The following is a 22,242-nucleotide window of genomic DNA, read 5'->3' as shown; positions in this document are numbered from 1 at the left end:
GGGAGTTCAAGATTTGCAGTTACTGAGTATGTAAAGAATAAACAGCAAGTTTATACTGTATAGCACAGGAGAATATATTTAATATCTTACAGTAACTTATGTTTAAAAACAGTATGAAAATGAATGCCGGTATGTTCCTTTTTAACTGAAGTCTTGTGCTGTAGACAAGAAACTGACACAACATTATAAACTGACTAGACTTCAATGAAAATATTTTTAAATAGACTAAAACCAAAAAAAATGGAAAAGGATATTATCAAACAAAAAGAATAAAGTACTGATTCAGGCTACAATATGGATGAACCTTGAAATTTTATGCTAAAATAAGCCAGACACAGAAAGCCAAATAGTGCCCTTTAAGGTGAACTGTATCTAAGCGTTTATTGTACTACTCCTGTAAATTTTCCAGAGGTTTGAAATCTATCAATATCAAAATAAAATGTATTATGCATTAAAAACTTAAAACGCTTCCTCACAGGAGGGCTTTAATTATTAAATGCAGAAACGCATATGGAAAACGCTCTTGGAAAAACAATTTGCACGTCCACACACAGTCACTGCTGTCACTGCCACTCAGAGGGTGGTGCCAGCGCTGATGAGAGCTGCCTCCACTCGCTCCCCTGCAGAAAGGAGTGAAGGCCTGAGCTCTGCCATGCAGGGTGAGCGTGAACCTGAGTCATACACAGCCACGTTCCAGACTCTGCGTTACCCAACTTTCTTATACAAACTGCAACATGTAATGTAAACACGCTAGAGGGATGTATCTTACAACACAGGGAATACAGACAATGTTTTACAGTAACTATAAATGGAGCATCTATTGTACACCTGAAACTAATATCATATTTTAAATCAGCTATATCTCTATAAAAAATTAAAAAATATTTTTAAAATGTTATCACTTTAATATTCAAATCGGTTTTTAAGTAAATACTAAACAGCTTAGAATATATAAAAGCATTTAATTGTGCTGTTTGTTTGCATATTTACATTCAGCCTCTTGCTAAAAGAGAATTTAAACAATTTTTTTAAACACAGCTTAACAACCATAACAACAAAAAGGCAAAACGGAGAGTGAAGAGAAAATGGAGATTCAATACTTAAATGAAACCAGGGGGAGATAAACTCATAAAAATGGATTCCATGAAGTCAGGGCAAGTGTTAAAGGCCGACTACAAATTCAGCTGTAAGATTCTTGGCAGCTAAAGCAAAAAGAATATGATGAAGGGGCGGGTGGTAGAGCATGTGCTTAGCGTGCACGGGGTCCTGGGTTCAAGCCCCAGGGCCTCCACTAACAGATAAATACATCTAATTACCTTCCCACCAAAAGAACCCCAAAGAAAAGAAAAAGAGAAATTTCTTTCCCAAAAAACCCTGATATTAAATTTGGGTTAAATACTTAAAAACAGATAAAAAGAAAAATAAAAAAGATAAGTGACACTGTGAAGGAAAACCCCAGCTGGGCTAACAAGCTAAGTCACAAATCTAAGTGTGATAATGTCGGTTTACTGATCTAAGTTTTGCTGAGCTACTTGGTAAACCTGAAGTTTAGTGTCAGTTTAGTGGGCTAATAAGCTAACACGTAAATCCAAGGACAACAATTGTCAGTAACGGGATCTGTTCCAAATTGATAAGCTTCAGTGTACTGATTCCTTGCTTTTTGTTGTTTGAGCCTTATTGGCTAATAGCCCCATACTTGTAATTAACCCTATAAAACCTCATGTGCACGTCTTGGAGGTGCTCAGAGCTTTGGAAAAGAAGCCCCTCTGAGCGTGTCAGCATAATAAATCTCAGTACTACAACCCTGTGAGTTATACTTGTTTCTTGGCTTGCCTGTTGTTTCTATAACAACACAAGCGATAATGCCCGTGAGATAAATCTGCGGAGGTTGCTGTCAGGTCCCCATGTCTCACGTAGGAAAATCTGAAACATTTTTCTCACCATTCAGGGTCATCATAAGCCCACCTCACACCTCCCGCAGTTAAATGCAAGAGCACAGGTAGGGCCAGACCTTTGCTGTCTCTGTGTCATCACAGTGAGACAGGATGGAAGGGGGAAGAGCACAGCCATTCAAGGAAGGCCACAGCAATTAACATCAAAATGTTAAAGGATTCAACCCCCAATAGGCCTTGAGGCTCAGGATGAAGAGATTTAACTTCTAGCAGATCTTGAGCTTCAGTAAACATCCATTGTATTAGTAACTTGGTCAATAACATGCCCCAGGCAACATGGCAGTCCCAATGATAGCCACAAAAGGTCAAAGGGTGGGAAATGGCCAACTCCCTGGGAATCCCAGCGCCTTACCCTAAGGCTGGTCCTTCTACTTATTAGCATATGAAACCACCAAGCCCAAGAAAACAAGCAACACAGTGCCACCTCGCGGTCACCACTCTCTCTCCCTCTTTGGGGAAGGCCCTCAATCTGTGGAGTGTGTACCTACTTCTAATATGAGCATCAAACCCCCACACCTCGTGACGTTTCTCTTGCATTTCAATGTATCTCTCTGAATAAATCTACCTTTACTCAACACTGGCTTGCTCTTGAATTCTTTACTGCATGAAGTTAAGGAACAAAATCTGGTGGGGCACATCCCAGGGGCTCAATGAAAGCCTGGGACACAGCCCTTCTCATGCCCAACGTTTTTTATTCTTGTATCAACAGGACTGGGCTGTGAAGGGAGGTCTGAGGCCACAGCTAAGGGACAGAAGCAGCCTCCAGGGCTCCAATTGGTGGGCAGGCTCTCCCCCAGCATGGGTCTTGGGGTCTGCCCGGTTCTCTGTGTTTCTCTGTTTTGCTGACTCCCCAGACATACAGCGTACTCCTAGGCTTGTCCCCACAAAACCCTTCTCTCCAAAATACAAGCACATCATGTCACAATCCTGTTGTTCAACCAGGAAATGTTCAGCCCACTTTTTTTCCTCCCCAATAAAGTACCCAACTGTCCTCGCTCCCATCACACCACTATTTTTTGTGAGAACTCTGCACTCGCCACACCCCATCCTGAACACAGGTGCCTTACTGGCTGTGATTGAGATGTTTCTTTCTCACACAGCCTGCGTCCTTTCACTTTCCCCTTGTTACCTTAAAAAAGCATTTCCTGAGTCACTCACCCCTCTGATTCTGAACTAACAAAGTGCTGAGGTTGCAGTCACTATATGCATACATCCCAGTTTTGGCTAGGTTTCCATCACAAGATCTTCATTAAGGAGCTGCATCAAGAAGTTTAAAGAGGCTATTCTTACATCTGAGTGGAGGAGCCTGCAAAAAGTTGAATGGCTTTGAAGAGAGAGTTAACTAGGGACAAAGAAGTTGCAGGTCCTAGTCAAAAGTGTCATGAGGCAAAATGTTCTCCCAAGGCTCAGTGTGGCTGATGAACACGGAGTCGGCGGGGAGGAGGTGACAGGCAGTGAGTAGGGTGAGTGATACGGGTTACGCTCCCCCAGCTGGGGAAGAAAAGGTTTTTTCCAGTTTTCCAAACAATTTCTTACTACCTTTTTCTATTATTGTCACATACTATTTCCAACGAATTAAGCATATCAATGTCAGTCATTTGGGCCACTTGGGAGAAGCTACACGATGACATTCACAGGGCTGGGACATGACAGCCACACCAGTCTAGATTGAAAGAACAGTCGGGGTATTTGCAAGGTAATCACGGGCATGCAGCAAACTCCCCAGCTTCAATGACCTCATCTCAATGCTGGGGTCAAGAAAACTACCAAGCAAAGTGCGTGATGATTATGGCCAACATCTGTTTACTAGGTAAGTGCCCGTGAAAGCTGCCGCTTAATGGGGAATGAGTACGATCAACGAGGCCCTGTCTACCTGGCCACACGCGCCCTGCCTTCCTGCCTTGGTGCAGCAGCAGAAATTGTTTAGCTGAGATGAACACCCCCAGAGCAGCCTCGACGGGAAAGCTCCCAGCTCTGCACGGCGAGACGTGTTCCTTTCCTTCTCAGAGCTGATCACAATTTGCTGTCGTCTGTTTTTATGTTTATCCCTTTTGTAACTGTCTCTCCTTCGGAGTTTTTGCTCAAGCAGCACAGGGCCAGATGTGTCTTGCGGCCTGCCGGATATTCTGGGCAGGGAAACAGCCGACTCCATATCTGGCTCTGGTGCTGAACAGAGAGGGCAGAAGGCCCAGGGGGCCATGCTGAACCGAGGCCTCTGCACCCAAAATTATGGTCTGATTTTGGGCAAATTATACAGTCTTTTTACCATGAGATTCCTCATCTGTCCATGAAAATAACTGTCCATGGCACATAGAATTACAAGGATTATAGGAAATCACCAAATTCATAACCTAGCCAAGGGGCTACAAGTGCATCCTCAACAGACAAATGCTGCCTTTACGGCTCTGACACATGCTAAGCGGGGCGGCCCCACACAGTGAACACTGCTAAGTGCCAGTGGGTTAAGTGCTTCATGTGTGCTATAATACTCTTTAGATCTTACAACAATCCCAGGGTGAAACGAATGTTATGGCCATTTCACAGATTCACCAACAGGTTAAGAGATTTTGAATTCTATTTCAAGGCCCTATGGTGAAGAAATGGCAATTTAAACCGGAATCTGGGCCCAGGCCTTGGCTCCATCTCTCTCCAATCCACCTGACCACTTGCCTTTGAATTCCACCTCTCCAATACACAAGTTTCAGCCGGCCAGCCCTTACATGCAATTTGTGCAGTTTGTCAATGTTGGTTAATTACCATAAACTGTTCTCAGAAACCACTACAGTAAAGAAAGGTGGACTTAAGGAATTCTGCATTGCGTTCTCCTGCAATGTGCAGGATCCCTTTCCTACACCTCCAAATCCAAGTGTATGCTTCCTCCCTGTTTATGTTTGCACACGGCTTATTAAAGCAGAAGGTACCTGCAGTAATTCCATCTCGGTTGCTTTCCAAGGTTGCAGATTATCCATAATCAGTCTGTGAACGAAAATACTACAATGTGAATGAGAATACTGCAACCATGACAGTAAACAAAGAATACTGAAACCAAGTCATTAAAGGCTGCCGCCACCCCCCAGCTAGGACAGGCCTGCAGCCCAGCTGCTACAGCAACTCACAATGGTGTCGTCTGAGCAGACTCAGAATAAGAAAGGACAGGCTACTGGCCCGAGATAGCTAGGTGCTTGTCTAAAAAATGAATTCAGTGAGTCCAAATATTTGCTTCCTCTCACACATACAAAAGTACTAAATTCTTGAACTTGAGATACCTGGCTTTCTTTAGATAACAAGCAATCTTTTATTGTTCCAACAACCTGGTCTTTGTTGTAAAGCTCCTATATATCCTAGCTCTGCCTCAACCTCTTGGGAGCAGTCCCTCAGAGAGTTCTGACAGGCTGTCATCCCGGCTCGAGTCCTCCCGCCAAATGAAACATAACTCTTAACTTTTAGGCTGCACATGTATTTCAGTCAACGGTTTTGGACACCATGAAGCACCACAGCAGATTTCTCTCCACCTGAACTCTCCAAGTAACCGGAGCCTTGGTACCAGCAGTGGCCCTTTGTGCCCATCCACCTCCTCGGGGAGTCCAGATGAATTTGGGTGAGTCTCTCTTGGTTCTCGGATCTCACATATTGGTTGATGATCCTAAGTTTATCTGGCGGTGTATCCAGGTACGTGGCCCTCCAGTTGAAAGAACCTGAGGTGAATTACCCACCCAGTGGAGACATATTGGGTGGGGCCTGGTTGAAAGATAACAGGAAATATCCACCTTGAGGATATGTCCAAAGTGGGGCTGGTGGAAACATATGAGGAAAATACTCACCCAGTGGAGACATCCTGAGTGAGTCCAAGTTGAAAGACACTGGGTTCAGGACTGAGTGGTTAGGTAAGAGTCTGGTCTAATATTTTCCTCAATTTGGTTACCTACATTGAATTTTTCAGGATAAAAGTAAAACTCTTATGAGGAAACTTTCAACTCCAAAATTCGGACCATCCTCCTGGCTGGTAACAGCTTTCTCGGGTGACAGAGAATCTTCCAGGAGTGGTAGACACAAAGACTTCATGACACAGAGTTGTCCCTGTGGGAAATCTTACTAGCAAATTTATTCTGAGAACCCGACCTTACAATGGGGAATAGAACTTTCAAAAAAAAAATAAAGAACAGAAAAGAAAAGAAAAAGAAATGACAGATTGCCAGTCTCCAACTATTACCCCAGCCAGGTTTATGTACATACAAAATTTACAACATTAATTGGGAATAAGAAAAAAAAAACTCACTCTGAAAATAACTAACCAGGCCTGATAAAAACATTTTTTGGCATTCTGAACTTATAAAAACAAAATCCCCTTTAGGGGTAACTTGGATTTCTCTTCCTGTGTCCTTGAAATGTAAATGTTTTATCTTTCTCTGGGTGTTTTAAGTGTGTGTATGTATGTATATGTATGTTTAGTTTATTTTTTAAAGGAAACCTTGGACTCCACCATACAAAAGTTTCAAGTATTGTGTACATATGGTGGCCACGCAAATAAATTGGGATTCTAAGCAATTCTTTGATAGTACCAATTTTCAGATATTTTGCCATCTTAAACTTTGTTGCATCAGCCTGGACCACGAAGGCTTTAAGCTTTTGGAGAGTAAACCTTTGAATTTTATTTAGGCAACACCCCGACTCTCATGTGGAAGGGCCTCTTCATCTTATTGGTTTAAAATCACTATATATATATTATATTTGTATATAAATTGACGGCCATATGATGGATTTTTTAATTTGGAAAACTTTTTAATTGGTGAAAGTTTAAAGAGATCTCATTATAAACAGTTGTTTTATGGTTTCTATTAAAATCAAGTTTAAATGTAGAAAAATATATCTAATGGTTAACCTAAGAACTTAGTTAAAAAAATAAAACTGGTTTGAAAAGCTACGTTTGTGTTTTTCCTTTCTAATAAATGTTTCTAGATATGCTAATAAAAACTTAGAATTATTAATGTTAATTAGGTTGAATAACTGGAAAAATGATTGTAAAAATGTCGAAAAAAAAATTAAGTGGCTTATCCCAAAAGGATAAATATTTTTATATGGTTATTTTGAATCAAATACATAAAATGGACATTTTTGGATTTACATACAGGGTTTTGATACTACACAACGTAAAGTTAAAAAAAAAAGGGCCAAAGAGTTCACCTACTCCCCCCCAAGACTAAAGTTCAAACAAGCCCATTTTACTTACCACAGTTTGAAATATATGTATATATAGACTGAAATACTTGATCAATAATTGGGATAACAGACCAATTAATGAAATTAAAAACTGAGAAGTGCCTAAGCTCTTTGGCTGAAACTTGGGCATCCTAGAGACTTCTATAAAATTATATACAATGCACACACACACAAAATAAGGTTTCTGGCACTCCTTCTAGAAATAAGAATTATTGATTAAACTTAATAAATATAAAAATTAAAGGTATAAGATTTAATAAAATTGAGATAAAAGTTTGTGAAATTGGTATATTTAAATGGTCTTTATACAAAACTTTTGCTTATGTTGTGGGATACATATGTTTAAGAGGAAAAACACTTCCCCTTCTTGGTATTATAAGGCTAGGCACATATCTGTCCCTCTGAAAATATTAATTGAACAAATTAAAATAAACCAATATAGTTACATAAGCCGTCCAATATAATGTAAAACTAAAAACTAATTTGAGTGGCTAATAAAAAAATACAGGTTTACCCTGGGTTTAACTTATAACACAAGGAAAAGAGATCTTACTAAATGCCTTATGCAAGTTTTGGAAGACATATTTAAGTAAGCCTTAATGTTTTAAAACATGGAATTCTTTGTTTACAGCTCTTCTCACTGATACAAAAATGCCATTTAAGGAGATAAAATACGGCCTGGGTGAGAGAGCAGTTCTCTGGGGACCTGGAAGACAGTGTCTTTGTCTTGCACATCAGAAATATAAATACAACAAACAGTGACCTAGGACTGAGTCTAATTAGCTCAACGAAATAAACCTTAAGGCCAAGAAATTTTTGGCATATTAGAACTCAGAACTCTGAAGGGTCCTTCAGCCTTTGTGAAGAAATTTTAACTGTCTGTTTCATAAATAGTAAGCCTTAGTGATTTGAGCAAGCAAATTCAGCTTACTCCAACTATTATTATACCTATCTTATAAGTAAGTTTTAAAGTGAAGCTATGAGATCTCTAGCTTTATTCTGATTATAAGCCTGTGTACACATTATAGAAGTGAGATATTTCTACTGCTAAAGAAAAAAAATTCAAAGTCATAGAGCTCTGCTTAATTGACGTAAAAATATTAAGTATTTTTAAAATAACAACTGAACAAATTGACTTTCAGCGTCATGTGAAATGGAAAATATTCAATATTTAGATAATATTTGATATTGTTTAGTTTAAGTATGTTCTAATTAATATAGACATCTTTAAAGTCATCAATATTATGTATAATACCTTTACTGTACCTAGGTTTAATGAAAGTCAAATAAGATCCTGTTATATCTGTTGCAGATTTGTCAAAAAAAAAATAAAAGTAATGTGCTGTGGTAAAATTTTAAGTAAATTAAATGCAAATGAGATGAGAGCTTCGGGTAAATATTTAAAATATATTTTTAAAATGTATGTTTAAGATAATCTCTAAGTGTTTGGTATCTTTAAATTCTAGTGGTGTGCTAAATTAAGTTAAATGACAAGATTTTATTAAATAGCTATGCCATTTTCAGATAAAATAACATTGAAATACGAATTACTTAACATTTGACTTCCTCTTACAGTGAAACTAAAGGTATATAGAAATATTAATAAATGGTTGGTTCCACACTGAAATAGTCTCTATTAGTAAGGGAATGATCTCAGTATCCTAGGAAAGTAATATAAATGCGTAAAGGAAGATGTAAGAATGGAATAATACTTTGTTAATGAAAAATAGTGACTTTCTCCTGAAGCTGGTTACCTCTGAATGGAAGACAAAATAAGGGACACACTAATATAAGTATAGAAAGCTGTGGAAGGCTTGTGGAAAAGGAACCCTGAGGGAAGAGTTTTGTACATGGTCAGAATTGGCTAAGTTTAGAAACAAATTGGGCAACGTAAATGAATCTTAGAAGTTAGCTGGAACAAGATTAGATTTGGTTTTCTCTCTGTTAAGAGGAAAAAATTTTCTTAAAATATTAATCCACCTTCAGTAACAGATTGTAAAACTTCTTATACCACTTAGCTGATCTGTTCTGCCTTTACATTTGACATATTTTCTTGTTAATGAATTAGTACTACTTTACAGTGATCTATATGTTTATCTGATCAAGTGTTCTGAAATCTTTCACAAAGCTCCCCAAATATAAAATTCTAATTAATTAAATAAAAATTAATTTAATTAATTAAAATTCTTTTAATCTCCAGTTAAGTTTGGGATGCTACAGAAGGCCCCTGAAACATCCCAAAGAGAGATTTTTAACTATAAAGTTTCATTTGGCATTTTAAATAACATGGAATTGTCAAATGAATCATAAAACTTCTAAGGTTATATTGAATGAGAAATATTATTAATATAGGTATTGTAGAAATTACATGGACTCCCTAAAATTCTGGCATATCTGAAATGTTACCAGTGATAATTATGGGTATAGTGAACAGGTTTCTTTATTGATTATAGTGTAACGGTGTTTAACCATGCTTTTAAATTTTTGTCATTTATAGACAGTTAATTGTTTTCTTCTGATGGTTTTGCAAAATGCTTTCTCTTCAAGGAGATTTACTGATTTCTAATAAATTTCAAACTACAGCACTGAACTAAACTGGGTAAGACATTTTAAAGTTCTAATGAAAACTCTCATTAAAAGAATTAGTTACATGGGACTGATTAACCTGCTGAATATGGTTATAATTTTTGATATTGTTTGAAATACTACTGGCTTTTAACCTGTTTCCCAGACGTAAAGAATCTCTTCTCCTTAAGCTAGTTATGGTTCACAGCAATTTGATAAATTATACCTATGTAATCACACTTGGAACACTTATCTTTTCTCTCTATCTGATTCCTCAAGAGACTAAAAACACTTAGGTCCCCAGTGGCTCTATCAAACAAATTAGGGAGATCATCTCCTAACAGATATAGGAGTATAAAGATATTTTAAGGATTTTAAAGAGAAAAGAATTTACCTAAATCTGTAAGGCAGAAACCCATGAAAAGCCTTGACGTGGCTTTCTTGGCCTTAGCAAACCTTAACATTCTACCCTGAGACTCCGTATTAAAACTTCCAACACAGCCAATTTAAAAAAGCCTATATGATCAAATAATCAGACTTAAGTTGTAAAAAATTAATCTTGATTTGGCTATATTTGAGAAAACTGAGGGTAACTTAAGAGAGAAAATAAATTATATTTTAGTGGATATTAAATTCTAGTTTTGTTAATTGAGGTCCATATTTACTAAGACACTTCCCAGATCATTCCTTGCTGTTATGTCACATTACTGTACGGTTTAATTGAATTATGAAAAAGATACTCAAGGTTTGTTTCTGAAGCTCAGAAATCTATCCTTGGGTAAAGTTCCAATGCCCCATGACCTGCAGCCAGGGGTTATACATACTGCAACAGGCATGACTTAAAGAACTGTCTCCAACCTGAATGGAAGGACCCTTTTTCAGGTACTCTTTACCAGACCATACACACCAAAGCTGAAGGAAACGGAGTCTCCGATTCATTTCCTATCTGAAACATCCCCTGCACTGCACTGGCCTATCGAGTGCTGCTCCCCTGAAAACAATGCCCAAATGGAGAAAAAGCTACCAGACCAGGATGAGAAGAAGATGACATCTGAGCTAGACAGCTGACCCAAGACACCGGACCAGGACTGTATACCAATTACTTTGATAATTTCTCCAACCTTTGATTATGAACTACTCCACTTGTTAAGTTTATGATAAATTACCTATGTCTAGTACTTCTGTGTTACCTTGGTGGGTTTCCCTACTCCAAGGCTCTAACTAGATAGCCCTCAGAAACGTTATTCTAAAAAGAATTTATAGTTCTGTTTAGGCCACTGTTGATCTTACAAGGTGGGAGATTTCAACTGGCCAATTAATACCTGCTCTGACCCTGACCATAAATATGAACTTTCTCATAGGATCAAACTCAGAAACACAAGCAAAATTTTAACCCAAAAGTACAACTTCTCGACTATTAAATTCTTACTCGTGACTTTATTAACGTTACTAGCTGTATTACTTATATCCTGTCTATTTTATAAAATTGTTGTCTGTTACATTTCCCAATGTGTAACTAGGCCCACAAGATGGATGATGGCTAAACATCTTGAAGAAACAGATAAAATTTATAACCCTGAATAAAATAAATATAATAGTGTGATTCTAGGTATGGGAATGAGCAAAGATGGGTAAACACTTTCTGTATCATAATAGACTAGTAAGACAGGTGATCCAGAGAACTTTTAGTATCAACAGGGCCTGACAAAAAAAACTAACACCTTGAATGGCATCTCAGAAGATTCTTCACCTGAACTAGGAATGAGCCATCCTAGCACCATGGAACAAAATTGGTCATGAAATTTCTCTCAAAATATTGGTCGAATTTAGGACCAAGTGGGAGCACTGTGAATGAAAATACTACAATGTGCATGAAAATACTGCAACCATGACAGTAAACAAAGAATGCTGAATCCGAGTCATCAGCGGCTGCTGCCAACCCCCAGCGAGTACATGCCTACAGCCCGGCCTCTCAGCCACTCACAGTGGTGCCCTCTGAGCAGACTCAGAGTAAGAAAGGACAGGATACTGGCCCTAGATAGCCAGGGGATTGCCAAAGGAATGAATTCAATGACCCAAATGTTTGCTTCTCACCATACATAGAAAAGCAGTAAATACTTGAACTTGAGATATTTGGTTTTCTTTAGATAACAAGCAATGTTTTATTGTTCCAATTACCTGGTCTTTGTTGTAAGCTTCTATATATCCTAGCTCCTCCCCTACCTCTTGGGAGCAGTCCCTCAGAGTGATCTGAGAGGCTGTCATCCCGGCTCGAGTCCTCCAGCCAAATAAAACAAAGCCCTTAACATATAGGCTGAACGTTTATTTCAATGACGTTCCAGAATAGACACAACTCATCAATTCTGTAATGGAACACACTGAATCAGGAACCAAAGCGTGTTTTAGTCCGGAAAATCTCCGGGTTCCTATTTCTTCCTGTCATTATACAATCCCTCTAGAACTCATTAATTTGCTGTCTGCTCCTCTGGCAACAAAACTCGTAGAAGAATCAACTCAGCAGAGCGCCCTGCTGGGGAGAACACCCCGCAGAAGCACTGCAGGCTGCCTGCCCTCCTGCACGCTCTGCTGACCCTTGGTGTCCCCCGTGGAGACCAGGCCAACAGAGCTGTTCCTAACAGCTACAAATTCGCACTCGTTAAATAAATCATTTTATTTTATATGATATTTTACGTATATACCCATCTCTGAAAACAGCTTTGCAGAAGCTCAAATCTTCAACATCAATCCCCAAAGGCAAATCCGGTCCCCAAAGGGAAACAAGACTTAAGACGACGCTAAGGCCTCCAAAGTCCTCTCAAGGACCGTCAACCAAACTGCCTGCAGGTCTGCAGCTGCAGGCTGTTACATGTCTGCTTTTAAAGCAACCCCTTCCTGCCCTCGGGTATTACAGTGTCCCTCTACGCCCTCCTGTCTCAGAGTAAAAGCAGCCATTGCAGAACCTTGCAGGGAAGCACTGACAGGAGTCGACAAAGAGGATCAGAGCTAAGCTAATACTTCTGATGACACGACCTTGTCACTGTGTCACTTTACAGATGAAGATATATATAGAGAGAGGTGGGGTGATATTGCTTAAAGTCACACAGCTAATAAGTGGCAAAGTCTATAACTCTGCTCTTCCCTTCGGCGTGACGCCCCAGCTGGGACGCCCACAGGGTTGTCTCATGCCTGCCTGAACAATCCTCTCCTGTCACTCATAACCCACCACAGGGTCTGACCCTAGCCTGCCTTTTCAGCATCTATTCCCTCCAGTCTCTCAGGAACAAGGCCGTTTGGGCCACTGTATGACTTCCGGCTCCCGGAAACATCAGTGCTCATGCTGGTCTTGCCTGTGCATCCGGCCCGCTGCTCAGAGGCTCTTCCTCCCCTGCAGGAGTACATTTCCACTCTCCGCAGGGACACCTCCTCAGGGGAGCCCTCTTCTCGCTCTCAGCACGGCAGGGCCACATCCCGAGCTGCCCCATTAGGACAGTGTGCGCCCAAGTCTGTTAATCAGACCAGCAGCATCAGAGCCAGGGATTATGCCCGGGCTACCCTGCAAAACTACTGCCCGCCACACAGTCCCCAGCCAGCAGGTCACCTGGAAGTCACAGCAAGTGCCCCACCCAATCCAGAAGCCTCTTCATTTGCCAGCATCGCTGATGACTGGTTTCCAAACTTTGGTCAGTTTCACACAAAACAGCACCTTCAACTGTGAAGCAGAGGGTTTCGCTTCTGCTCCCCATCCTTACTGGTAATGTCAAGGAAAACAAAGAGGCCTTTTCTCAACACTTTTATAATGACACCCTCCCACCCACAATATTCATATGCTCAAGAGCTTTGGATCCACGTGATTTTCTTTCCCTTATGATAAGCGGCTCAAAACACTGCGGGATTCCTTCTATTTAGAGGGTATTTGTACTCAGTTTATCGGCTTTAAACTGTTTTTGTCTCTCTTCAATATCCCTAGCAGTTGCCACCTCTTACTCCCTTCAGCAGCCTCCCTCCCAACATCTACTCTAGGAAATCAGCTGTGATGAGGGGCCCTGGGGCAGTCACAGACGATGCAACTAAGGCAAAGAGAGGGTCCATAATTTGCCCGAGAAGATCAGCTTCAACCCCCAACAATGTGTGTCACGTCCCTGTGTTTAACTCTTATGCTAAGCAAGATAACTTTTTGTAGATTATGGTTATAAACAGATGAGGTATAAAAATACATACAAGGACACACATCTACTCTAAGATGCTCACTAACTCCACTATTTTGTTTCTACTTATTTCTATTAAAAAATATTAAGAACCTCTGCAGTCAGTATAGCAAAATGTTACTGGGCTTTAAATCCAGAATATAGAGGTGTTAAATGTGTCATTACTCATACTTATTTGTATGTTCACAATACAAAATTATTTGAAAGTCCCTCTCACCTCCCCCTACTCACTACTGGCTCTCACCTGAGCTCCCAGACCACACATCTAACAACCTTTCACTTTACCCACAGCTGAACTCATCAGATTTCCGCAGAACTCCCTCTGCAGCTTTCCCTCCTCAGAGCACAGAAGGACCATCATTTACCTCATTAATCCACCCAGAAACCTGGGCCTTACTCCATCCTACATTCACAGACAGCCTTCATCCTTTCCTTTTTACCATCTAAACATGCCTTCAATATGTTCGCTTTTAAACACTGACCGTCCCACCGCTCAAGTGGAAGCCACCAACACTGCCCCCCTGGACACATGAGTCTCCTACGTGGCCCCACAGCCACTCTCCCCTACTTGAGACAAATGGGACTTTGTCACTCCCGCGCTTTTTGGACTCTTTTCAGACCCACTCTTCTTAGAAGAAACTCCAAGTTCTTCACCAGGTGAAAGTCTTTGCCATGAAATTGTCACCTCAGGGAGGGCAGGACCCGCCCTCTCCCCTCGGCCCCGCCCTCTCCCCTCGGCCCCGCCCTCTGGCAGAGCATCAGCTTGGGAGGACCTGCTGAGCTACACCAGCCTGTATTCTAAACCTGGTCTGAGTTCTTAGCAAACTGCTTCAATTATCCATACAATTCCAAGGTAAATTAGAAAGATTTTAGATGTTGAGCTAGACTATTGATTTTGGGATTTTGCACTAGCAACCTGCAAGGACATGTTCTAAAGATTCTGTCTTCTTAAAACCACACCCAGGTTAAAGGAGTATTTGTGGAATGTCTTCGGAGGAAAAGGGACTGTACTTTTACAGGCTTTATGTTTTATAACATGAACAACCCGGACAGGGTCACAAATGGAACCGCCTCACAAGTGACAGAAGACAGGTGAGAGGCACAAAGCAACAGGTTGCAAAGATGGTAAGAGCAAACATGATTCTCCAACCCCCCCAAAAATTTTTGAAACAACCAAAAATTCTGAATTTTAAAAGTAAAAGAGTATCATATAGAGAAATGAAATAAATAATGCTCTTCATCAGGGTTTCAAGATCTCACTCCAGAGTTTTTAGCAGGCCATACTGAATCCTAGCACAGAAAAATCAAATGGACTTGTAGTGAGAAAGTTCCAGGAAAACTGCAGTAATTCCTCCACTTGTGTAAGGACATACACTCACCTGCTGAAGGTGAATGTAAACCGCATTCTGGATAAATTTGAAAGCTTCCAGGCTCCGCTTCTGGATGCCAAGGACATGGACAGCTTGGAAGCATGCTTCTAACTCAGTCATCGGCATTTTTACACTGCAGGGGAAACGGAGGAACCCAGTCAAGAGCAGAGATGTTCCTGTCGTGTCTCACAGGCCGTGCCTCGGGGATTCAGTGCCCTGCAGCAGCCCGGCCCCAGGCAAGGACCAGCAGCGTTTTCCACCCAAGCAGGAGGGGCACTGTGCTTGAGAAAGCCCATCTCCGATGGGGGCAAGAGGGGCTGGTGGGGTTCAGTGAACCTATAAATGCCCACAGAAATATGCCTGCATTCATTCAAGTGATGCAAACAACTGTAGCAGGCTATTTAACAAAATTTCAATTGTCAGTGGAAATTTTGCCATTCCTTTCCGCTTGTCCCCTGCACTCTGAGACAGGCTTAGGCTCTCTTACACCTGCAGCTCTGTGCAATTGTTGTGAAGTCATTTTACTTTACAGATACCACGGTTCTGCCCAGGGTGATATCCAGCCCAGAGAGGTGGCCCAGGCCAATTTAAAGCTATGTGGCTTGCGTGCGGGGGCAATTACAGGAGCTGGTTCTGGAGCCAGGCCCCTCCCCACCTCTGCTCCCCTCTCTCCCGAGGCCCCGCTGCCAAGCACTCAGGCTCCGTGATCTTATGTCCTACTCTTCTACTCTACTCCAAACCCTTTTCCTTTTGTTTTTTTCCCTAATTATTCCCAGCTGGAGTGATTTTTCAATCTCAATATCTGAAAAAAATTCCTGCAGCCGAAAAAGAGGTCTCCAGAGGTCAATGCTCATATGCTGGTTCCTGAAGAGAGCCCCTGGCTACGGGGACCCTCACCAACACTCACGGGGCATCAGAGATGTTGCAGGGTCGGCCACCCCCTACAAGAGTTTGCTGTCACCCCAATGCCTGCACAGCATCCCTGCTCACAAAATATAGTTGGTACACTTATCGGTTATTAAGAAGCAAAAATACAAAATTGCTCGTATTTCTTACTAATATTATCTATGAAGCTGGAAACGGAATTGTAATAAAATGTACAGTTTTTACCCTATGTTAAATCTGTTCCTTTGAGTTTAAACCTGTGCCCTGTTTCCTAGGCTCAGACTTGGTAGCTCTGCACCATTTGAAAAAGAAAGTTGCCTTTAGCCTGAAATCTGCAGGAAAGCCTATTCTCCTGGCCCTGATCTTTAAAAATGTTAGCTCATCTGCACTTCTGTAGAGATGGCAAGTTGCATAATAGAGAATAGCCTTTGTTTTTTTGGAGGTTTTACAGGGGTACCATGATTTGATCCACATGGACAGCTGCAAGAACAGCGGATTCAAAGGACAAACAATTCATTAAGCAAGAAGTATGCAACAACCAACCACAACCCCGCCCCTTTTTAGTATAAAAGGAGACTGAATTCTTACTTGGGGAAGATAGTTCTCCAGGACATCAGTCTGCCGTCTTCTGGGTCTGCCAGCATTGCAAGTGAAGTCACTATTCCTTGCTCCAACACCTCATCTCCCGGTTTATTGGCCTGTCATGTGGCGAGCAGAACGAGTTTGGACTCAGTAACAAAATGACTGCATTGGAGGTAGTATGTCTCCAATGTTTCCTCATTTCCAATATGTAACATGCACATCATTTATGATCTAGTGCAAATAATTCATCAAAGACAACCACAAAAAGAAACTATACTCACCTAGCTATCAACACTGAAGTCACAACCTGTCAATTTTATATGATGTTGAACAACACAATGGAAAAACCTAACATAGGGAGTTGATTCCACGGAAATAAAATTATTTCTACTCCTTCAATACTTTTTCTTTTCTTTTCTATTTTATTTTGTTTTGCTTATTGAAAGGAAAATAAAAGTCAAGTCATTTTATTTCACGTATTTTTGTTATAGCTACATTCTTTAAATACTACAAAGAGATTTAAACTGCAAAAAATTGTTCATATATTAGTATAAAGATATATACACAATCAATGGGGATCAGGAAAGGAATGGACATTTACTAAAAATCCACTGCAATCTTGTCTTTTACAAGCATATCCTGGAATATAAGCTGTATGATCCAGGGGGCTCCACCCCCATTCTCACTGTTGAGTCCCTTAGCAATCAACTACTAAGGCACCAGCATAGAACCATGTGATCAGTATTTTAGGAATAAATTAGGGAATTAGCACATTCAATTCTAAAACAAAAACCCTAAAATAAATACTGAACTTATTTACAGATAAAGAAAATTGGAACCAAAAAAGTAGTTATTTCCCCAAGGTCACAAAGCTAATAACTGGTAAAGACAAGATTTGAACTCATCTGCCTGATTCTAAAAACTAAGGTGGAAATCCCATTTGACTGGGGAGGGTCCAGCAGCAGAGCCTATCACCCTATCTTTGTTCAGATCTAGCCTTAGACAGCCTGAGACAGCACCCCATTCCTATGGAACTCGAGGGCAAATGATAACAATAAGGATTTTATATCCAGTAGTTTGTTAGGTCTCATTTATATAAAGTGTCAGCAGGTCAGCAGAAAAACTCTGGAAACTATGAGTGGGTCCAGAGCTTTCTGCTGATTAGTAACTCAGTCTCTCAGGACATAGTGACCTTCCCATGAGAGGCCTCATGGACATAAACTAAAGGCAGCTGAGCAATGAAAACTAACAAGAACCTGGAACTCAAGCAAGAAGGTTCCCTGCCACCCCCCACCCAGTTGCCTCTTCACCCGCGTGGACACGATGGCAGGAGACCCAGATTCTTGTCTAAGTTACATCATCATGGATTCTCATCCATAATAATGTATGACTCTATGCCGCCTTATGTCCATTAAAACTCAAATATGATAACACCAATAACTCAGCAGAATATCTATGTCTCCACTTCCTGTCTTCTAATAGGAGAATATTTTTATGGACAAAAAGCAGAAATCCAATTTAAAAAACCATGCATGAAGCCAGGTGAAATTCTGCTTAAGAGACTGCTCTCACGCTGAGTAAATGAAAACTCAGAAAAAGTGGCCCTTCTCCCTCAGCAAATGGGAGGTAGCCTGATGTGTGTGTGTGTGTGTGTGTGCACGTGTGTGTGTGTGTAAATCAAATACAATGAATTCTGGGATGTGTACAGTTTTTTTAAGTCACTGTCATTTCATGGGAATGAGCCACCATTTAAATAATTTGAATCTAGTGTTCTGAGAGAGTCTCAGGCTCTTGGTGGAGGAGGTGAAAGGGGAGAGTGAAGGAGGAAAGAGGTACATGAAGCAAAGAACTAAGAATACTGCCAGGGAAAGGCAAGACGTTAGTTTTGTTCTTCCTTGCACCACATACAAATTAGGGACTCGCTTTCTGCTGATGACTTATCGAGCACTGATTTGCAGGAGAAGAGGGGACAGCTCATTGCTCACTGAGCTTGTGACTGTACGTGGCATCTTATAGACACAAATCATTTACCCTGATCAAACACTCTAGCAGCAGGCTGTAATTCTTCTGTTTTGAGAGACAACAAAGCAGGAGTTCAAACAGGATGCATAACTTGACAAAAGTCAGAGGTCCAGTAAACTAAAGAGGATTAATTCAAACTCAGATCTGAATGCAGAGTCTGATCTTCCCACTCCCAGGACTGGAAAATCCTTAACACAGGCTCCCCAGCTCCCCTGCATTGTTCCTGGCACCAAGCATTTGCCATGGCAATGCTCACCATTTCTCACAGACACAGCGCTCTGTGCAGCAAATGACCTTGAACAGACCTTGATCATCTACCTGCCACGCCCACCAGGCTTCACCATACAGGCAGGAAAGCTGGCTTTCAAGTGCATACAAAGCCATTCCTTGTCTAACCTGGGCTCTTCTGTGGTTTCTCCAGCCTAAAGGCAGCCATGAAACTGCTCACAGTTTGTACATGAGCCACACTACCTCTCTCCATCTGTCTCCCCACCTATACTACTTAGCTATAAACATTTTGAGAATCTTCGACACAAATTTTTAAAAACAAAAAAGAAAGGATTCTGGAACAACTACTTAATACTTACAATTTTAAATGACAAAATACAAAGTGAGTATTTACAAACCGAATCTTCCTTTCTAAATTTCAGTTTTAAGCGTTTAAAAATATAATAGCAAAAAATTTTCACTTACAAAATTGACAAAAACATAAACAATAATCTGGAATAAGTTAAAAAATAATGCCCATGTTCTAAATGGAGAAACATCAGGGCTGTACTGAGGGGTAAAGTAAGAGGTGAGAATGTAGAGACATCAACAAATTGCATGGAGGAAAGCAGTTTTGTAAAGATGTAAGTTCTCATCAGAATAATTCAAAACTTACTGAAAACTCCCATGACAACTCCAATCTGATTTTTTTTAACTTGAACAAAATATTTTGGAATTCTTCAGGAATAATAAAATCATAATACTAGACAAGAAAATTTGGGATGGAAGAAAAGAATGAAAAAAATTCAGACTGCCAATTATTAAATAAATTTTTACAATATGTAAGTTATGGTGCTGGAGTAAGAAAGGCAGATTGACAGAAGGGAACCATGAGCTCAAAAAGAGACTCTAGTGTACACAAGTATTTTGTAAAGGTGGGATTTCAAATCAAAGAGAAAAGTATGACTTCAGTAATTGTCCTGAGACAATCAGACAATCACCTAGAAAGAATAAATACTATTCCTCTCATAAGGACCACAAGATAATTTACAGACAGTGATGTAAATATAAAAAAGTACTAATAACAGCAAATACAACACTTTGCTCTTATTAACTCAACTTACCCTTACATTAACAAGTACTATTATCATCTCCATCTTAGAGATTAAAAAAAACCTACAGAGGAGATTTATTCCAGTATAAGAAATTATTTTTAAGAATAATTTCAAAGATAAAACACATAAGGAATACATTTATTATCATAAGAATATTTTGAGACACTACCAAAATAAAAATCCTCCTAAAGAAAATGAAAGGAAAGAAATGACAAGAAAAAGCTCTGTGATACATGTTGTTGAAGACAAGAAGTTAATGTTCATAACATACAAAGAGCTGTCACAAACCAACAAGAAGCTCCCCCACTTAAATGTGTGCAAAGGATAAAAGGAATCATTCATTTTAAAAAAGTCAAATGGCTAATGAGTGAAAAATGCTCAATACCTCACTGGTCATCAAATGCAAACTAAAACAATGAAAAAGCACTTTTGCTCATCATATTGGCAAATATTTTTAAAAGATATTCTATCTAGTGTCCATCTGTGGGAGAAGAAACCATGAGCGACATTTTCAGAGGACGACATGTCAATGGATATGTAAACTCTGAAAAACGTACGTACACAATGACTCAACACCACTTCTAGGAATCGTTTCCTTTAGGAAAAAACAAATTTAGTCCAAAAAGATGTACCCATCAGGGCATTTACACAGCACTGTTTACAATGGTGGGAAGAAAAACTGAAGTGAAATCATATCCAGCAATAGAGAATTGGTTACATAAGTAATTGTGCATCTTTTCATTCCCCTATGGAAGGAATTTCTAGAGTTACTTGAATGGAGTCTGTGATGAATGTAAATGTCACATCCAGGGACTAAATTTCCAGAAGCCTTAACTAAGGGAATACTCATAAAAGATCACAGGAATGTCTGTACAAGAAGGATGCCAGTCAAATAACCTTTCTGACAGTGGAAAATGGAGAAAATTTAACTGTCCACCATCAAGACAATGATGCGGTAAATCACGACGAGCTGCGAGCAATGAGGGAGCCAGCGTTTCGCCGTGGTCCAGGGCCTTGTCCACAGCATTCTCTCACCAAAGGTGTGCGTGGGAAAGAGACCACACCCGCAAATCAGGAGACCCCTCCACTCTATCTGAAAGGACCGGGTGAGTCTGGAGTGGGAGGACGTCTATGATATACACCTGAGTGATTAAAGCGAGCTGCAGAAAAACATATAGTATGGTCTCATTTTTAAATAAAGCATATATACACACACGTATACATGGAATTCTCATATGTGTGTATATATGTATGTCATAGGCATAAAGGTCATGAAATATATATATCAAATTTTCAACAGTTTTTACTCTTCGGAAATAAGGGGAAGGGAGGTAGGGCCTTCCTGTACCACCACAGTTCTCTTTTCAGTATTTCAGTTAAGTATACTTGGAATTTAAAAGTTTATTTAAGTCCGAAGTAAAATTGACAATGCCTCCACAAGACAGAATGCTATACTGGTCATCAAAAATCATGCCAGAGGAGATAGAATATTGTAGAAAAACATATAAAAAGCCAAATGGAAAATGGAGGTGTCCACACAGTAAACAGTCACAGAGTGCTCTCTGGTTTTTTATGACAGAGGTGATCCACACTGATGAAAATATACGTTAACGTCTTAATTATTATCTTTGAATAGCGGGACAAGGATAGCCTCTTTTGCCCCCCTTTTTAGAGTTATTATTTTAAATGCACATTCTTTTTCATCTGAAAAAAGCATTTTTGGGTGTGTAGTAGTATGCATTGGAGAATAATACAAGAATACTTAGAGAAACAAGTAACTAGGAGACAAAGCAGCAGCATCACACAATGTAGGACGGGCGATCCTGATTAACACCACGCAGTTACATAAGGACCCACAAAGTGAGAGCACCTGCTGTAACAGGGCGTGGCCCCCTTCTATTTGTCAGCAGTGTCTTCAGGGCTGAGGCAGTTCTGAGCACGGCCAGTGTCAGTGCTGGTGTCTTGATTGATGCTACTGGGGGTGAGGGCACCTGCAAGCCGAGAGGAAGAACAGAAATCATCCTCTGCCTTTTCTGTCTTGTTTCTTTGTTACTTTAAAAGAGAGCCATATATAAGATAAACCGTGTATCTCCCCAAATGAAATTTCAGTAATGAAACCGTT

At 40.2% G+C, this 22,242-nt stretch overlaps 2 protein-coding genes across 1 annotated transcript in view; both read right to left on the bottom strand.

Moving 5' to 3' along the window:
• The window catches only part of LOC140693124 (uncharacterized), an 843,637-nt gene extending 826,766 nt beyond the window's left edge, over window positions 1-16,871 (bottom strand). The window contains exon 1 of the mRNA XM_072957183.1: window positions 16,783-16,871. The gene's annotated coding sequence lies outside the window, so the exon portion shown is untranslated. The remainder of the gene's footprint in view (window positions 1-16,782) is intronic.
• Window positions 1-22,242, bottom strand: part of LOC140693123 (trafficking protein particle complex subunit 9-like) — a 299,333-nt gene that overhangs the window by 123,956 nt on the left and 153,135 nt on the right.

The sequence above is a fragment of the Vicugna pacos genome, unplaced genomic scaffold (assembly GCF_048564905.1).
Source record: "Vicugna pacos unplaced genomic scaffold, VicPac4 scaffold_19, whole genome shotgun sequence".
NCBI classification, from domain to species: domain Eukaryota; kingdom Metazoa; phylum Chordata; class Mammalia; order Artiodactyla; family Camelidae; genus Vicugna; species Vicugna pacos.
Note: the sequence above shows the minus strand (reverse complement) of the source record. Positions and strands in the feature narration are given on the sequence as shown.